Here is a 6073-nt window from a genome sequence, read left to right as displayed (position 1 = left end):
TGCCTGAACCACACTGTTGTCCCTACCCTGTACTGAGAATCATGCAATGAAAATCAGGATTGGCTTCTAGTGCTAGGACCCTCCAAAGAGTGGTGACATGTGACATAAGACACCAAGTCTCTCTGAACCTCAGTTTCCTAATTATCAAAAGGGGGGTTGAATTATAAGGCATGTAGGATGTCTGAACCTCTACCCTAAATAATTAGGTTTAAAAAAAAAAGATTTATTGAGAGAGAGAGAGTGTGTGTGTGCAAGCAGTGGGGAGAGGCAGAGGGAGAGAGAATCTTAAGCAGACCTCATGCTGAGTGCGGAGCCCAACGTAGGGTCCGATCTCACGACCCTGAGATCATGACCTAAGCCGAAACCGAGAGTCGGATGCTTAATCGACTGCACCGCCCAGGTGCCCCTGTAAATTAGTTTTTATATCAACTCAAAGGGTGGGTGAGCATATGAAATACATTGATGTATATGAAAGCATTTTGTAGATTAGAGTCATGCAAATTTATTATGATTATTATTTTTACAGTCAAAAGGTAGGGATGTGGTAAAAAGCAAAAACAAAATGGCCTTGAGTAGAGGTAAAAATAGGAAAGGGAAGAAAAAGTAGATCAGAATGAAAATTTTATATCTGTGTGTGTGTGTGTGTGTGTGTATGCATACACATTTTTCCCCCCTGGATTCCGTTAGAAGTCACAACAGCATCTCAATGTCTTTGATGTCCATCCACTCTTCAACTATACCTGGCATTCACTTCCTCCTACTTCACTGAAACAAAGGTGCCCACTCAGGGTTTTCCCCTGGGGCCACGTCTAGGAAACATCTGCCAGCTACTATCCATACAAACTTTATTACTTCCCTTGACATTGCTATCCTTGCCCTCATTCTTGAAAATCCCTACTGTCTTGGCCCTCAGGACACTGCGGTCTCATGCATCTCCTCCTATCTCTCTATTCCCTTGGTCTCCTCTTCCCCTGCCCACCTCCTAAAATATTCATATTCCTGGGGGGTTCCTTTCTCAACATGGCTGCTGTCAACCACTCTCATAGTTTTTACTATCATGTTTAGACTCCACTCATCTGAGCTTCAGCCCATGGCATGTCCCTCAAACAACTCCATTACCCCACAAGACCCAAATGGAAGTCATCAACTCCTTTTCCCTTATTATGGTCTTCCCCTTATTCAGCCAGACACCTACTCAGAAACCTTCTCACTCATCCTCCCTCCTCTTTCTGGCCACCCCCACCTCACACTTTCCATGGTTCTATTCCTTGTATCTTCACCTGGTTCAGCTTACCCATCATCTTCTCCAAGACAGCTTCCTTGATGCCCTAGGTGGAGGACAGCTCATCTAGTGGTCCAACTTATCCCCTTTACCTCTCACCAGATTATACTAACGCATCCATTTGTGACTGTCCTCTAAGCCTCCTCCCAACCTTCACAGCCCCTGGACTCTGAGTCCCTCAAGGGTCTGTGCAATTTGCTGGGCTCTACCCTTTAGGCCTAGCACTGTGTCGGACACGTAGTACATGTTCAGTTAATGTTTACTGAATGAAACAATCCTCACCAGCTGTAGTGAAGCTAAATAAGAACATTCTGCTTGTGATGAAAGTAATCTGTCAACCTTTAAGAGCCAGTATAGATAATTGAATGTAATCCCTCAGCACTGACAGAGATAAAAAGGAGGTTCACGTATCTAAACTATGAAACAGATGATACAGCAGATTCTGAATCTACATTAGAGTATTTATTTCCAGAAATATGCACATGCATTTTTTTAAGCAGTGATCACATTATGAGTCTTAAATAGAAGTGGATGTTCTTTTCCGGGATAGTTAACTGCATAGAAACTGTCTGATCAAATTAAAATCTATGACCTTAAAATTCTTTGGTCTATTTCTTCTTTTGAACCTTTTATTTCAAAGATGCACATTTCTCATTAAAAGAAAAAAAAAGGTACACGTGTGGCCGGGGATAAGTCTTCAAGCCTCTAGACAGGAATCATTTTTGTTCACATATTTTTCCCCCTGTTTCGATATTTTGTTACAAGTAAAATATCAACTAAAACCTTAAAGGAAAAGTTATTCAACAACTATGTTGAATTATACTAATTAACATTTTTAAGATGTTATATATGCAAGAATATAATAAGAAATTTTTAAATAGTATATGTTGTATACTTATAAAAATATAAGCATCCTTTGTAATTAGTTGACAGATAAAGTGTACATTTGTATATCTGGGTTTTGGATACTGATAAAAAATTGTAGGCTAGCCTTACAAAGAAAATGCCAGAAACACTCCATGATGACATTGGTTCGGTCACTATTTAAAACATGAAAGCCAAGAAAGAAAAATAGAAAATCTTATTTAGTGTAATTTTATTTGCTTCATAAAGCACAAGTGGTATATACAGCTTTATCTTCTCTTTGTTGTTTAAAAATCAGTGGTAGTGACCTCTTTTATTATAAGTGGTCCTGAGAAAATCCATAATATCGTGGAAGGAGAAAGGCAAGAACAGAATTTAGAAGTCCAAGCGTTATAAATCAACCTTTGAGAATGGAAATCATCTGGATGTGACATTTATTCACTTGCCTGTCCAACTTGTCTCCGGTTGTTTTTCAAAGCTCTGAATCTCATCGAGGCATGCCACTGTAATTAAAATGTAATCTCTGGTTTGAAATTTAACATCATGGAAGTAGCACAGGGCAACTGTGGGCTCCAAGCCATGTCTGCTGCTAAGGGGATTGTCAAAATATTTTTTAGTCTTTTTTTTTTTTTTTGGTGGGAGGCAGCATTATTTCTGTTGATCTCTATGAATTAACTATTTCTGTGCAGAAGAAGACACACAGCTACACAAGATCTTTGTTGCAGGAAAAAACCATCATGAAGAGAGAAAAGTAGGGAAAATCGAAATGACTGTTTGTGAGGACTGGCTACAAGAGGGGTACCTCCATATAGAGACCAGATAAGCAGCAGAGGTCATTCTGTCATTTGAGAGATTAAAAAACTGGATCAAAAATCTCTTCTTGTGGGGACAGAGAAGGCCAGCATCTGTCCCAAATTCTCCAGGGATTCTCGAGAGGCCACAGCAAATCCTAGTCCCCCTGCTCCAGTCTCCAGATCCTGTATCAACAATCGGCTCTTTCCTGCCCTGCTGCTATCACTATTGTTTGCTTGTTTGTGAGAGAGCCAGTGAGCACAGTGGGAGGGGCAGAGGGAGAGGGAGAGAAAGAATCCCTAAGCAGACCCTCTGCTGGGTATGGAGCCCCATGCAGGGCTCGATCCCAGGACGCTGAGATCATGACCTGAGCCAAAGGCAGACAACTGAGCCACTCCCGCACCCCTGCCTCCTATCACTCTTATTACTCATCATTTCCCTGTTCACTGTCTACAGACAGACTACGTGGCCCCTTTTCTTTGATTTCCCCAAATGGCACTCACGTGACCTCTTCTGGGCTGTAGGCTAGAATAGCTATCTGGGGGCATCAGCGAGCGGAGGCCACGGCGAGAGAGGAGTGAGATATTTTATTGCAACATAATATACCACCGTAGCTAACTAAAAACCAATATCTGACCTCCTGTTCTTAGAAAACCTTGGCCATTCCCCCAATTCTGCCTATGAGAATAGGAATTTCACTCTGGCCTCTGCTTCCCATACTCAACGTTGAGACCTGACTTTCTCCAAACTCTTTGTGGTTCTCTTCTTGTCTTGCCTTTTTAAAAAATTTCATTTTATTTCTTTTGTTGTTCTTGTGTACCTTTCCTCCCAGCGTTATTTTTTTTTATTTTTTATTATTTTTTATTTTTTTTTAAAGATATTATTTATTTGTTAGAGAGAGAGGAGAGCGAGCGAGCACAGGCAAACAGAATGGCAGGCAGAGGCAGAGGGAGAAGCAGGCTCCCCGCCAAGCAAGGAGCCCGATGTGGGACTCGATCCCAGGACGCTGGGATCATGACCTGAGCCGAAGGCAGCTGCTTAACCCACTGAGCCACCCAGGCGCCCCCCTCCCAGCGTTATTGAGACATGATTGACATTTAGCACTGTGTGAGTGGAAGGTGTCCATTTGACACACCTATGTATCGCAAAATGATTACCGCCATCGCTACGCATGGCACCCCATTAGCTAACACCTCCATCTCATAAGATAATTACCATTTCTTTCTGGGAGTGAGAACATTTAAGTTCTACTCTGATAGAAACTTTCAAGTGTATAATATAGTATTGTTAACTATAATCACCACTTTGTACCTTAGATCCATAAAGCTTATTTTCCTTATAATTGGAAGTTAAGGGGCACATGGGTGGCTCAGTTGGTTAAGCGCCCGACTCTTGATTTCAGCTCACGTCATGATCTCAGGGTCGTGAGACTGAGTCCTGCAAAGGGCTCTGTGCTAGGTGTGGAGCCTGCTTAAAATTCTCTCCCCTCTTCCTCTACCCACCCCCTGCTCTTTCCCTCTCTCTCTCCCCCTAAAAAAAATAGATGTACTTAAAAAACAACTGGAAGTTTATATTCCTTGACCAACATCTCCCCATTTCCTCCACCTCCAGCCCCTGGTGGCCACCATTCTATTCTGTTTCTATGATTTCAGCTTTTTTAATATTCTATAGATAAGTAAGATCATGGACTATTTGTCTTTCTCTGTCTGACTTATTTCACTTAGTATTATGCACTCAAGGTCCATCCATGTTGTCTCAAACAGCAGAATTTCCTTCTTTTTCATGGCTGCATAGTATTCCATTGTGTATATAACACCACTTCTTCATTCATTTACCCATCGATGGAGACCTAGGCTGCCTCCATGCCTTGGGTATTGTGAATAATATTGCAATGAACATGGAAGGGCAGACATCTCTTTGACATGTGGTTTTTACTTCCTTTGTGTATACACCCAGAAGTGGAATAGTGGGATCCTATAGTAATTCTAGTTTTTATTTGGTGGTGAACTTCCATACTGTCTTCCACAGTGGCTGCACCAATGTACGTTCCCACCAACAGTGCACAAGGGTTCCCTTTTCTCCACATCCTCGCTGACACTTGCTATCTCTTGTTTATTTGAAGGTAACTATTCTATTGGGTGTAGAGGTGACATCATGGTTCTGATTTCTATAGCCCCAATTATGAGCAGTGTTGAGTACTTTCTCATGTACCTGTCGGCCATCTGTATGACTTCTTTGGAAAAATGTCTTTTCAGTTCCTCTGCCCATTTTTCAATCCAATTGGCTTTTTGCTGTTGAGTTGTATGAGTTCATTATATATTCTAGATATTCACCCCTTATCAGATATGTGATTTGCAAACACCTTCTCTTAGGTTTTCATTTTTTGTTGTGCAGGAGCTTTTGAGTTTAATGTGGTCCCAATGGCTTATTTTCTTTTTTTTTTTTTTTTTTTTTGAAGACCCTCTGGCCTCTTTTTTTTTTTTAATTTATTTGACAGAGAGAGATCACAAGCAGACGGAGAGGCAGGCAGAGAGAGAGGGAAGCAGGCTTCTTGCTGAGCAGAGAGCCCGATGTGGGACTCGATCCCAGGACCCTGAGATCATGACCTGAGCCGAAGGCAGCGGCTTAACCCACTGAGCCACCCAGGCGCCCAATGGCTTATTTTCGCTTTTGTTGCTCCCAAATCTTGTTTGTGTCTTATGCTAAGCAGATTAGCATCACATCTCTGAGTCACTTGCAGCCCATCCTGGCTATGTTCTCTTTTCATAATGAGAATGGCTCATCCAAGCTAAGCAAAGATGATGCTATCACCCAGGAACTGTTCTGCCACAGTTACGATCAGCCCCTCCTTTCTCCCTGCTGCATCCAACTGTGCAATCACCCAAAAAATGAACCTGTACTACCACGAGAAAGATCTACGATATAGCTATAGTCACACTATACCTGTGTGTTTGTTTCTATTATATATATGGAGAGAGCACAGAGTTTTTAAAAAATGGCAGAAATATAGAAATTAATTCCATATAGAAACATTTGCTTATATAACAAAATAATTATATCTACAAGAATAGACACCAATTTGTTGGGTTCTCTCTAGGAGGTGGGATTCAGAGGGAACTTTAAATTGAACACGTG

At 41.5% G+C, this 6073-nt stretch overlaps 1 protein-coding gene across 4 annotated transcripts in view; it reads right to left on the bottom strand.

The window, feature by feature from the left end:
* TBC1D1 (TBC1 domain family member 1) overlaps window positions 1-6073 on the bottom strand; it is a 233787-nt gene that overhangs the window by 203995 nt on the left and 23719 nt on the right. The gene's annotated exons all lie outside the window — the stretch shown is intronic.

Source organism: Lutra lutra, chromosome 2, assembly GCF_902655055.1.
Source record: "Lutra lutra chromosome 2, mLutLut1.2, whole genome shotgun sequence".
Taxonomy (NCBI): Eukaryota; Metazoa; Chordata; class Mammalia; order Carnivora; family Mustelidae; genus Lutra; species Lutra lutra.
Note: the sequence above shows the minus strand (reverse complement) of the source record. Positions and strands in the feature narration are given on the sequence as shown.